A 14,321-nucleotide genomic window follows, 5' to 3' on the forward strand; every position below is an offset into this window, starting at 1 on the left:
GAGGTTCCCCGAAATTGTGTGGGTACGTCCTCTTCGAGCTCGCCTCGTTTCACTATGAATCTTCAGAGTTACAAAGCTTGGATTCCAACTCACAATGGTAAGAGTGGTAATCCGAATATATACAGTATTTTCTAGCTCTCTATTCTCTCTGTTTCTCTCAAAAATCACTACTAACAATTGTGTATTTTTCTTCTTTGTTACATGAACAACACCTTCTTGAGTTGTGGATCTCCAAACCCAAGCTAGGGCTTCAAGGCAAAACCTCTGTAAGCCTCAACCACGAACTCCCTCCTTTTGTTGCTCTGTTTGATCTCTAGAAGAATATGAATATTTGTCTCTGATCTGGTTTTGTAATGTTCTGTCTTTTGTTGTGTTGTTACTGATCTGGATTTTTTTTCTTCTCCCTTTGATGTTGTAATCTTTGGCTTTATATATATTAGTGGAATACAGTGAATCAGAGAGTATGTTATAAAGTTCTAACAAACTTTATAACTGACTTTATGAACTGTCTAGGTAAATAGAGGCCTAAGGTCACATAGGTTTTATTTACTGCCTTTGTAAACTCTTTGTGTAATATTCTGGTTTTTACAGTGTGGTTAATATGGGGTTTACTTCAACAATTTCCACCTAAACCCCATATAAACAGTTCACTGTAATCTCTGTGTTGTTTCGAGTGTATCCCGAGGGTCTTAGCTCGAACCCATTAAGGGTTTTACCAACCTGTGTCAATCCCCAATAAGCTTAAGCAAAGCTTAAACTTATTGAGGGACACAACCTTAGTGCCCATGTCTGCTGGATTCACTTCAGTAGGCACTTTGTCTATCCCGATCTGTCCTTGTGAAACTTTATCCCTGATAAAGTGATATTTTATCTCAATGTGTTTTGTCCTATCATGAAAATCAGGTTTTTGCATAAATAGATCTTCGCTCTCGACTATCGGAGTAGATTATAGGCTCCTTTTTCATTAACTTCAGCTCCTCCATAAGCCCTTTTAACCATAGAGCCTCTTTAATAGCTTCGTAGTAGCTATATTCGGATCTCGGTAGTGGACAACGCCCGCTGCGGCTGTAATTGTACTTTCCAACTAGTACAATTTCCCCCCGTTAAGAAAAAGTAGGCCGAAGTAGATCTTCTAGTGTCTCTGTCCCCCGCATAATCTGCATCTGTGAACCCTTCGATATTCTGATGTGTTTGGTGACCCTGATAGACCAATCCCAACTTAGATGTACCTTTTAAGTATCTCATAAGCCATTTCATGGCTTTCCAATGCTCCTTTCGGGACTAGACATGAACACGTTTAGCAGCACACTGATTGCATAAGCAAGGTCGAGTCTAGTACTAACCATCAAGTACATTATGGACCCCCCTTTGCATTAGTAGTAGGGAACATTCGCCATCTCTTCTTGTTCTAACTTGGTCTTAGGGCACATAGATTTAGACATAAGGTATTGGTTGGTAATCGGTTTGTGAAACAACCTTTGAATCTTTCATAGAAAACTTTTCTATGATCTTGTTGATATAGTCTTCGATGTAGCATGAGTTTCCCTTTGCCTATCCCTTTGAATGTTGATCCCCAAAATCTTAGTAGCCACACCTATGTCCTTCATTTCAAATTCCGACTTGAGCAAATCCTTGACCTTGTTGACATTTGACCTCTCCTTGCTAATTATTAGCATATCATCCACATAAAGTAGCAAATAAGTGACTTTAGTAATTTCCGAACCTTTAAAATACAAACAAGTGGTCATAGTAGCTATTTTATTGAACCCTTGTTTGGTCATAAAGGTGTCAAACCGTTTGTTCCATTGTCTCGGGGATTGCTTCAATCCATAAAGAGACTTGTCAAGCTTGCAAACATGGTCTTCCTTGCCTTTAACCACAAACCCCTTTGCTGCTCCATATAGATGTCTTCTTCTAGGTCCCCATGTAGAAAAGCCGTGGTCACATCCATTTGGTCAATCTCCATGTCAAACCGAGTGCTAGTGCGAGCATCAACCTTATAGTCTTATATTTCACCACCTAGTGAGAATATTTCTGTGAAGTCTATCCCTTCTTTTCGTGTGAACCCCTTTGCCACCAATCTCGCTTTGAACCTTACCGGGTTCATCCTCGGTTTCTCCTTCCTTGACTTTGAAAAGCCATTTGCAAGATACCACACTCTTGCCATCGGAGTCTAAGTGCAACTCTCCAAGTCTTATTCTTTATGAGAGAGTACATTTCCTCCTTCATTGCTTTCAACAAAGCCTTGTAGTTTCGGTCTTTGAGTGCTTCTTCATAAGATTGTGGCTCATAGATCTCAGCTTTAAGCTTGCACATATAGGCATAGGCAATCCTCTCATCCCACACATTGTAACTGCATTTCCGGTTTGGTTTAGTGGACTCTTTTTGCTCATCTCTTGTAGGCTCTGATATTTCTGTGAGGTCTTCCCCGATTCCCGTCTTCCTCATCTTGAATTTCATGTTCCACACTGAACTTGTTCCACCCGATTTGGTGCTTCGAGGTTCCATTTGAATTGGTTCCACCCGATTTGGATTCAGTTCCCACTTCGCCTGTGAGGTTTTGAGAGACTCGATAGATGTACTGGTTAGTTTCTGTGGAACCTGCATCAAGCTCATTAGTATTTTTACAAGGAAAATCATTTTCTTGAAAAATCACATCTCTACTAATGAGAGTTTTGAAACCTCCTTTCCCTTTCACCCACAATCTATAGCCCTTTACACCTGGGGTAACCGAAACACGCATTTTAGCCCTTGGCTCTAACTTGCCTACACTTTGATGTGCATAAGCCGCACATCCAAAAACTTTCAAATTAGACAAGTCAGGTGGTTTACCAGTCCACCTTTCTTCAGGGGTTTTACCTTCAATTGCGCTAGAGGGACTTCTGTTGATTAGGTATGTTGCGATAACCGCTTCTCCCCAAAATCCATTTGCGAGCCCGCATTGAAAAGCATGCACCTTGCTTTGTTCAATATGGTTCTATTCATCCTTTCGGCAACACCATTTTGTTGAGGAGTTTTTCTCACGGTCCATGCCTTTGGATTCCATTGTCTTGACAAGGTAACTCCGTAAACTCATCATTACAAAATTCTAGGCCATTATCTGTTCTTAGGGTTTTCAATTTCCGGTTAGTTAGGTTTTCAACAAGTAATTTCCAATGTACAAATTTTTGAAAAGCCTCATTTTTATGCTTTAACAGATAAACCCAAACCTTCCTAGAATAATCATCAACAATAGACAAGAAATAGGCACTACCCCCAAAAGTTAGGGTTTTCTCAGGACCCCACAAATCCGAATGAACATAATCTAAGATGCCTTGTGATTTGTGTGTGCTAGTTTGAAATTTAAGTCTATGATGCTTTCCTAGTACACAAAATTCACAAAAATCTACCTTGGTTACCTTGTCCTTACCAAGTAGCTTTTGTTCACTCATAAGTTGTAGCCTCTTTCACCGATGTGTCCCAACCTCCTATGCCATAGGATAGCCTTAGTGTCTTCCGTCACATGTACTCCTTGGTGTTGTGGCAAAAAGCTACGGGGCTTCCTTGCAAGTAGTATAGACCACCATTTTTGAGTCCTTTGATGATAGTCATAGAACCTTTTTGCCAACTTTATTGTACTGCCTCAATTTTGCTAACAACACCAAGATCATCAAGTACACTAATAGAAATTAAGTTTCTAGATAAATCGGGAACATATCTAACATTAGTTAAGGTTCTAATAATGCCATCAAACATTTTAAAATTAATAGAACCTTTGAACCTTCAATGTTGCATGTTTGGTCATTCCCAAAGAATGACTTTGCCCCCTCTAGATTCTGTAATCAAACAAATAAGACTTATTGTTAGTCATGTGAAAAGTACAACCCGAATCAATAATCCAATCATCTTTAAAAGATGATGCAGCCACATAGACATCTCCACTATCATAACCATCACTTAGGTTTGCATTTTGATAGTCATTCTTAGCCTTGTTTGATTTGTTTGATTCCTCTTGATGATCTGAATTTTGTTTCCCATTGCTTTTCTTGTAAAAGTAGCATTCTCTCTTGAAATGCCCTAACTTTCCACAATGGTAGCACCCATTTGGATCTTTAGGACCCTTTGAATTTGATCTCCCTTTGTGATGATGATTGCGCCCTTGTGTGAACCCCTACTAGTGGTGCTTGAACCTCTACTAGTGCTTCTACCCTTATTATGCCATGGTTTCTTTTGTCCGGTGCCTTCCCCTACTTAAAGGTTAACATCCCCATTAGTATGCCGGTCTTTTCAACCTTCATTTCCAAATCTTTCGATTTCAAAGCTGAGATTACTTCTTCAAGAGTGATCTCAGTTCTCCCATACTTAATGGCTGTCTTAACCTCCCTGTAGGATTCCGGTAGTGAATTGAGAATTATAATTGCTTGATTCTCATCACTTAAGGCCTCATTTTCCCCCGAGTTTGCTAACTCAATGTGTAATCTCAAGAACTCATCCAAGTTTTGTTCTAGAGATTTAGATGGACTCATTTTAAAACCAAAGATTCTCTCTTTCAAGTAAATCTTGTTGATCAAAGATTTCTTTTGAAACTGCTCTTCCAACTTGTTCCAAATCTTGGCGGGTGTATCTTCCTTGTCAACCAATCTGATTATAGCATCAGATAGGTTGAAAATGATCAATCCGGCTGTCGTTTCCAAAGAACTCTTCTTGGCAGTCTTTGGTCGTATCACTTGACCATTCCACCGGATCTTTAAGAACCTTCAACAGCTTGTGTTGAGCCAATAGAGCCCTAATCTTCTTCCTCCAAATACGATAATCACCTGAACCATCAAACTTATCTATATCAACCTTCATGGAACTCATAATTGTATATGTATAAAGTTATTTCAAAGAAATTATATAGATAATGAGTTTAGAAAAATCCTGGTGTTGTTCTTTGCAATCTTGGTTTTGTGTGTTTGAATTCTTGCTGGTATGAATGTGAATCTTGATGCTTTCTTGATGATTTCTTTATGCTTTCTTTATGCTTTCTTGATTAATCTTTCTTTACTGATTGTGCCTTGTTTGGCTCTGATACCACTGTAGGAATTAATACCTACACCTCAGCAAGAGAAAAATCAGAAAACCAAGTCAATTAATATCTTTATGACTCAGTCAAACCTTCCTTTTTGACCTGTGCATTAAATTCTAAAACGACAGCCTTAATTTCCTAGCTACACGTCGTTTAAGCCATACCAGAAACCCTAATCTAAATCAGTCATATATATATTCTCTTTTGCATTTAAACACACATACAGCAGCTCACACAAACAACCCTAGCCGTAAGTCTCTCTTTCTTCACTGTTCTTCTTTGAAGAACTTGAAGAACACAACACAGTACCCAGAAATTTATATCCCCTCAAACCCGAACACCTTCTTCGTTGTTCTTCACTGAAGAACACGAAGAACAGCCCTTTTACACAACCCAGAACAACCCAGAAATTTCCCTCTCTGCCCAGAAAAATAAACCCAGAAAAATAGCATGAACACAATAGTAATTGCAGAAAATAAATTGGAGAGAACACACCAGAATTTTATAGAGGTTCCCCGAAATTGTGTGGGTACGTCCTCTTCGAGCTCGCCTCGTTTCACTATGAATCTTCAGAGTTACAAAGCTTGGATTCCAACTCACAATGGTAAGAGTGGTAATCCGAATATATACAGTATTTTCTAGCTCTCTATTCTCTCTGTTTCTCTCAAAAATCACTACTAACAATTGTGTATTTTTCTTCTTTGTTACATGAACAACACCTTCTTGAGTTGTGGATCTCCAAACCCAAACTAGGGCTTCAAGGCAAAACCTCTGTAAGCCTCAACCACGAACTCCCTCCTTTTGTTGCTCTGTTTGATCTCTAGAAGAATATGAATATTTGTCTCTGATCTGGTTTTGTAATGTTCTGTCTTTTGTTGTGTTGTTACTGATCTGGATTTTTTTCTTCTCCCTTTGATGTTGTAATCTTTGGCTTTATATATATTAGTGGAATACAGTGAATCAGAGAGTATGTTATAAAGTTCTAACAAACTTTATAACTGACTTTATGAACTGTCTAGGTAAATAGAGGCCTAAGGTCACATAGGTTTTATTTACTGCCTTTGTAAACTCTTTGTGTAATATTCTGGTTTTTACAGTGTGGTTAATATGGGGTTTACTTCAACAGTAAGTACCGAAACAACATTTTCACCCTGCCGTTTATCGAATGAAATCAAATGAAAAGTAAATAATTAAAACTTTACCCATGAATTATAATGATGTGCTTATATTATTTAATATCAAATATATTATTATGATAAATTAACATTAATATTTACATATTAATAGTTAGGTTTGATTAACTCTTTAAGAAATACTTTTATTTCGAATTTAACTAAAAGTGGAAAAGTATTGTTTAGTAATAATTAGGTCTAATAATTCGTGACACGATATGATAATATCGCATGTAAGTATGTTAGGTAAAGGATCCTCTTCGAGACAGGACAAATCTCTTAAAACATACTCTTTAAGTCAGTGTCACTCCAATTGAACTAAAGTTCTATTTTCTCAATCTCAGTCATTTACACCTTTTATAAATTACTAATAAACCCCTATACTTCATAGTGTAACAAAGTAACTCAAAATTGACAAAATTCTTTCTTCACACCATATCACTATATTTTAGCCAGTGTTTTATTACCATTATTCATGTAATGAACATTAAGTAAAATAATATGACACCAATGATTTCATTTTAATTTGATTTAAATATAACCAAACACTTGAAAAATTCTCTTATTAGCAATTATTCAAATTATTGGCTAATTACCTTATTTTTTATTTTTTATTTTTTTGGTTAATTGCCTTATTTTGATAGATAGTGAAAGGACTAAAAGTATCACAGTCATCACCAAGTAAAAAGTGAGAAAAACCATGTCACCAAAATGGATCATGCATCACTGAAATTTGGCATATATATATAAAAAATAATTACAATACTATATAGAGTGAAATATATATATATAAGTATAAAAAATAAGAGTTGATATTATAAAAGGTCATTTGAGGTGTACAAGAAGAGTAGATTTAGCAAGACACGTAGGCAAGACGTTGAAAGTTCTTAAAGGAGCATAAAAGCAATTTTCACATTTAGAAAAAAAACCATAAAAAACTCAACTTGGTAGAATATTTTTAATTAAAATGTACGAAAAAGTTTTATCTTTGAAGATTATTTTATTAGTTATGATGTGCTAAATATGTAAGGATATGGATTAAGTTTGGCAAAAGAGAGAAACTCAAAGAATAAACAAGAGTATTATAATTTAGGATAAATCTGTCGTGCATTCTCTTAAATAGTAGGTGTTTCGGTAGATTTTTATTTATTTCAGCATCTAGCAGAGTTTTTTCGTCTAATATTTTTTATGATCACATATGTTGTAGCTATATAGGACTACCTGAAAATTTTTAGAAAATTCTGAATAATTTATAATATCAAAAAATAAGATTTACATATTTTACTAGACACATACCTATTTTTCTTATACACATGGTACACTACAAAAAATTGCAACTTTTAGTGACAATTTTTTAGTTGCAATATAATTTTTTTACAAAATATTACTTGTAACTAAAACATAGTTTTTAGATAAGTTGTCATTAATTTAGTTTTAGTCACAACAAGTATTGTGACTAAAAATACATTTAGTCACAACAAATTGTAATTTTTGTGACTAATACTTTTTACCACGGACTTTTTAGTCACAATATAAGAATAATAATTTATAATTAGTCACCACTTTTTTAATTTTAGTCACAAGTTTTGTTGTGACTAAAAGTAAGATTTTTTGTAGTGGTAGTTAACTATTTAAACTTTATTTTTGGCACTATAAAGTAAACTATTCGCAATTTTCTAAAAATTTATAAATAATTTTAAATAGCTATAACGTACACGATCATAAAAAAAAATAAAACTAAAAAACTATCATAAAAATCGAAATAAATAAAAATCTACTAGAACAACCTTTTAAGAGGAATCTACTACAAAAAATTTCCATAATTTATATATAAAGATATAATGAGTTTCTTCTTTTAGATTTATTATTATTATTATTTTTTACCAATTTATTAAACTAATTGCAAAAAGATTCAATTATTAATGTAATCTTAATCCTACTTTAAGTTAGGAAGTACTATCTCTTTCTTTATTGAATTAACGAAATGAGTAAAAAACACCAAATGTACATCTTGAAATAATCTCGGAACAAACAATCAATTTCAAAATGTTCTTTTTTTTCTTGATTCATAGGCAAATATTTTTAACACAATTGTACTTCTCAATACATGACAAGAGCAAGTTTCATCTCAAATAAACAAGAATTTTTCGCTAAATCCAACTCTCACTCGCTAAATTGAGCTATATCTCTCTTTCTTTTAATACTTGAATATTGATTATTACAACCAAATTTACTTTAGCTCTTTCCAACCTTATCACACTACAACAAAAAGTGTTATTAGAGGCGAGAAAAATCCTAATACACCTTGTATTAGCAGTAGAGTAGGAGCCTCGCCATTATTAATAGTTTAAAATAATAAAAAAAAAGGCTATTATAACTAGGGGACATTATTCAATCCAATCTAATTGAACCGAATCGATCCAATTTAATCTAATTACAAAAAATTGGATATCCAATTACAATGAGATGTTAAAAGTTGGATTCTAATTGAATTGGATCGGTTATTGGATATCAATCTCAAAATTCAATTAAAAACTGATCCAATCAAATTACATTTATATATATTAAAAAATTATTTATATAATAAAAAATATTGAAAAATATAATATATATATATTTATTAGATTTTTTTTATGTTGAATTTGTAACACTTGATTGTTTTGTGTATTTATTTTTATGATATTTTGTTTTATTTTATTACTTAAAAATATTGTTGTTTTAATTATTTAAAATTTTTAGCTACATTACACTTGTAACAATAGTAAATTTATGAAGTATTAAACTTAAATAAAAGGTGATACTTAGAGGTTGTTTGGCTTCATAACTTAAAAATTATTTTCTATTTTTTAAAACTGAAAACAATTTTTAAAAACTAATAGGGACCATTTGGCAAAAAATTTTAAAAACAGTTTTTTAAAATTGAGTTTTAAAAAACTTGAAAACAGAAAACATCAAAATGTTGTTTTCAATTTCAAAAATAATTTTTTTTTATCTAACATATTGTATTTTTTATTTTTACTTGCATATTCGGATCCTAGACCTGAAACCATATCCGAACCCAAATGGGTTCGTGTCATGGTATGGTGTTAAAATATTATTTTTTTAGTAAGAAAAAATCTAAAAATATTTTTAAAAAATTTGTGCCAAACACCATTAAATTTTTAAAATGACAAAAAAGTTTTCTATTCTCACATTTAAAATTACAATTTTAAAAACTGAAAACTGAAAATACAGCCAAACAGACTCTTAGTTTTTACGTATTTTTTTTCTTCATATTTTTAAGTTAATATTAAAATTTAGCTATGTAATTGGATAATTCAATTAAAAAATTGATCCAATCTAATTAGTAATTAGATTGGATCTTGAGGTCTAATTGGATTGGATCTGATGATGATTTTCCAAATCCAATTACTAATTTAATTGGATCGGATGAGGAAAAAAAATGTTGGATTGGATCGGATGTTCACCCCCTAATTCTGACAGTTGAGATTAAGAAGAGCTAATTCAATAAATAATATGTTCATACTAAGTCGACGGATTTTTATTTATTTTAATTTCCTTTAATTATATTGATTAGTTTTATAAAAGACAAAGTGTGGCAATATTATGGTGATAGACTAATTAAATCCAGAAAAAGGGTAGCCCATACGTAAGTAATAGCAAATATGTTGGTTAGCAAAATATCATAATGGATGAGTAATAATTTGACTAATGTGTCTTTTTATTTTGTCAATTTTCCACTTTATATATATAGTTTTAAAAATTTATGTGGTATGGTAGAATTCTAGGGTTGTTTTAGTAGATTTTTTTATCTGCCTTTGGTATTTAAAAAAATAATTTAATTTTTATATGATCGCATGTATAGTTATTTATAATTATTTATAATTATTTTAGAAAACTCTAAATAAATTTCAATACTGAAAATTAAATTTAAAAAATTATTTACCACAAATATTAGAAAAATAGTCGTGTAATAAAATATATAAATTTTATTTTTCGATATTATAAATTATTCAAAAAAATTTAAAAATTTATCAGTGGTCTTAAATAACCATAACGCATACAATTATAAAAACATAAATTTTACTTAAAAACTCTTTCATAAGTCATAAGTCGAAGCAGATAAATACTCTACTAAAACATCTATTTAAAAAGTATAATGTAAACTCTTCTCATAATTTAAATTAATAAATATGGTCCAAAAATCCATGTCATATTTGAGATGGAAATATGATTTATGACTAGATGCTTCACCAAATTTCCGCATAAATTCAAAACATTAAAGCTATTAATGACCCATTTTGAAAGTGACTTATTTAGAAAGTGTGTTTCCATTACCAAACATCTCTATGTTTATTTTTGCATACAACACAAAAATTTGTATAATTTACAATTATTGGAATGGACCAATAAATTAATTAGTTTAATAATAGTGTAAGAATTTTGAATATAGTGAAAAAATTGGGGAGCTATTATAGAGTCCTTTGCGTATAATTATGAAACTCTTCATCAAATCTATAAACTCTTTTAAGTGTTCATACTTACTTCATACTATAAATTCATGCAACTCGATTACATATATAATTTTTTTTAATATTAAATGTAGTTATTTAATAAAAATTATTAGTTTAAATATTTAAATTTAATTTAAAAGTATTAAAATTATAGTAATTTATATTGTAAATATTTAAATTTAATTTTCAGTTATAAATAAATACTTTAATTTAATGTTTGACGTCAATAATAATTAAATTATATTTTTACAACTTTAGTAGGTTTTTTATTAGTAAGTGTCAAATTAATATCATATATAAAATAATTATACATAATTTATATATATTTCATATATAAAATTCTGTATTTTGTTTTCTTTATTTATTTATTGCTATGTGTGTGATTGGTATAGAGTACACTAAGTTTACTTTCCGAATTAGAAAATAACAAATCAATCCCAAGATTATTAATGATCCTAAAGGTAATTAAATAATCTTTCAAAAAATTCTTAAGGGTGAAACATTAAACAAAATTATTATCATAAATTAAAAAAAAAAAGTTACTAAAATTGAAATAAGATTAATCTCTTTTAATGACTGGTATAAGATTTTAGAGATCTAGTTGTAGCAAGTTAGTACATAAATAAAAGATTCTTTTACTAATAAATAAATTTATATGTTTTCAATGAGAATAAATGGATATTTTTGGTATGTTAATTTAATAATTAATTTTATTTTACATGAAAAAATGTGATATCACAATCAATACAAAACATCATTTAAAAAAAAAACAATCAATACAAAACATGGCACGTGCGACAGTGAAGTATGTGTAAATTCAACCGAAGAAACCGCCTAAGGACGGTGGCTAACACGTGCGATCAGCTAAGATTCCCGTCACCATTACCTTCCTTTCTTTTATTATTATTTTTAGTTTTTTTTTTCTGAAAAATAGAATTAATATTTTTTAAGAAAAAATGGAAATGGAAATTTTTGATAAAAAAATGAAATCCCAGATTCTTTATTTGATATTTTAAATTCGTCATAATAAATAATTATTAATAAGGTAAATATTAGAAATTTTTACATGAAAAATCTATTTTACACAATTTATTACAAAATTACTCACACACGCCTATGACTACATTTTTACTTACAAAGTTACTTTTATTACACAAATACCACTTAGTCATCATTCCATCCATCATCAATCAAACCCTACTCTCTTCCCTCTCTTTTTTCATTTTCTATCAATCAATCCATCATTTCACTCTTTTTTTTTTCTTTTTATTTTTAATTTTATTTCAGTTTTTAATTTTTAATTTTTAATTTTATTTTCAGTTTTTAATTTTTAATTTTTTTTCCATAACAATTCTTCTTTTCTTTTTATTTTTAATTTTTAATTGTAAAGCTAGTTTCTTATATATTGTTGCTTAGGTCTAGGATTGACTTCTATCAATCAATCCATCATTTCACTCTCTTTTTTTCTTCTTTTCCTTGTATTTTTAATTTTATTTCAGTTTTTAATTTTTAATTTTTAATTTTATTTCAGTTTTCAATTTTAAATTTTTTTACATAACAATTCTTCTTTTCTTATTATTTTTAATTTTTAATTGTAAAGCTAGTTTCTTATATATTCTTACGAAGAAACGGACCTTGATAACATATGGAGCGACTGTGTAGAGAATAAAGCCAGAAAGAGTATAGAAATCATTGTGCTTCTTATGTATGTTTGCTCAACAAATACTGCAGAGATTTCATTGTCAACGTTTCTGGGAAAAAAGCTAATGTTGGTGATGATGTTCGAACCGAGGTTTGTTTTCGGTTTCTTTTTGGTTTTCTCCCATATTTGAAATTTTACACCTTCTATATGTATTTTTTTAATAAGTTTTTTATCTAGTTGTTTCCTGTCCATTTTTATATCATCAATGGGTAACAATGAGATTTATCATGGATGTTGATGTTCAAAGAGTTTTTCCTGTATTTTAGTTTGTATACAGTTGTTTTGTAGTTTTATTATAGTTTTGCTACTTGCATATGTTATTTCACTATAAAATTAATATGCAACTATTTGCACAAAACTTACTATGTATAACTACTATTTTTTAGTCCCCATCAAATTAAATTCTTGCATAATATATAAACTATCATAAAACGATAATGCAACTATAAGGCAACTGTTTGCACTTGCATACAGTTGTTTTGTAGTTTTATTATAGTTTTGCTACTGGCATATGTTATTTCACTATAAAATTAATATGCAACTATTTGCACAAAACTTACTATGTATAACTACTATTTCTTAGTCCCCATCAAATTAAATTCTTGCATAATATATAAACTATCATAAAACGATAATGCAACTATAAGGCAACCAAAACAAAAAATAAATCAAAATGTAACTGTATATAACGTAGATGTATTATTCATGAGGTTTTTTTAAAAATTTCACATCATACATTGTTTTGAATTTTGTGGGAGGTCTAGATCTGTTTGTTACAGATCTACATTTCATGAATCTGGATTTCGATATTAGGGGGAGTTGTTTTGATCGAATAAAACAGAAAACAAATGTGTAATTTCAGTTTCTTCAGCTTTTCCGATTTTTTTTTCGTCATTTTCAGTTTAGATCATTGCAGGTATTTTTTTCCAGTTGTTTTTGCCAGAATTAATAGTTGTATTTTTCTCGTTTTGGTTTCATTTTGGTTGTTTTGCGGTTTTGAAACGAGCGCGTATTTTCATCTTCATGGTTCGCTCCGTATACCAAGGCTTAGTGCATGTGGTATTTTTGTAAATATTTGTATGTGGACTGTATAAATGTTTAATGGGCCGGCCCAAAGTATTTTTGTAATTTTTTTTCTTTTTTGTATTTTTTTGTTTTTTTTCCCTAAATATTATTTTAGATTGAGTAAATACCATTTTAGAATTTGTATTTTATAAAAGTTACCAATTAGACTCTTTATTTTATTAAATGATAAAATAGATCTTGTATTTTTCTAAAATTATACAAATAGGACCCTGAACTAATTTTTTATCAAAATAAAACTTAATAATAATTTGATCTAGAGATGTTATGACAAAAATACTCATGTTTTCTGTATTTGTTCGTGTTAAAAAATACCTTAATGTTAGTTATATTAAAAATAAAATTATTAAAAATTAAACTCAGGGTCCTATTTTTACTATTTTAAAAAATATAAGTTCTATTTTACTATAACAAAATAGATTTGCAAAACACAGAGTCTAAAATAATATCTACCCTTTTAAATTCAGTATTTTATAAAAATTATTGATATCCTTCGCTTTGTCAAATAATAAATTGGAGCTCATATTTTTTTTTTTAAATTGTACTAAATAAAACTCTAAATTAATTTTTTTTTTTATTTTATAAAATAAAATTTAATAATAAACTGATAACTTTTATAAAATATAAAACTAAAATATTATTAACCCTAATTAATATACTAGTTTTTTTTTTCTCATCATATTTATTGAGATCCTGTTGGGACCTTCCAAAAAAGCTAAAACATTTTTTATGCTTGGCTTTTCAGCCAATGAAAGATTCTGATGTTGACATCTGTCCATAGAATTGCTACGTGGAAAATTCAC

The sequence above is a fragment of the Cannabis sativa genome, chromosome 1 (assembly GCF_029168945.1).
Source record: "Cannabis sativa cultivar Pink pepper isolate KNU-18-1 chromosome 1, ASM2916894v1, whole genome shotgun sequence".
NCBI classification, from domain to species: Eukaryota; Viridiplantae; Streptophyta; class Magnoliopsida; order Rosales; family Cannabaceae; genus Cannabis; species Cannabis sativa.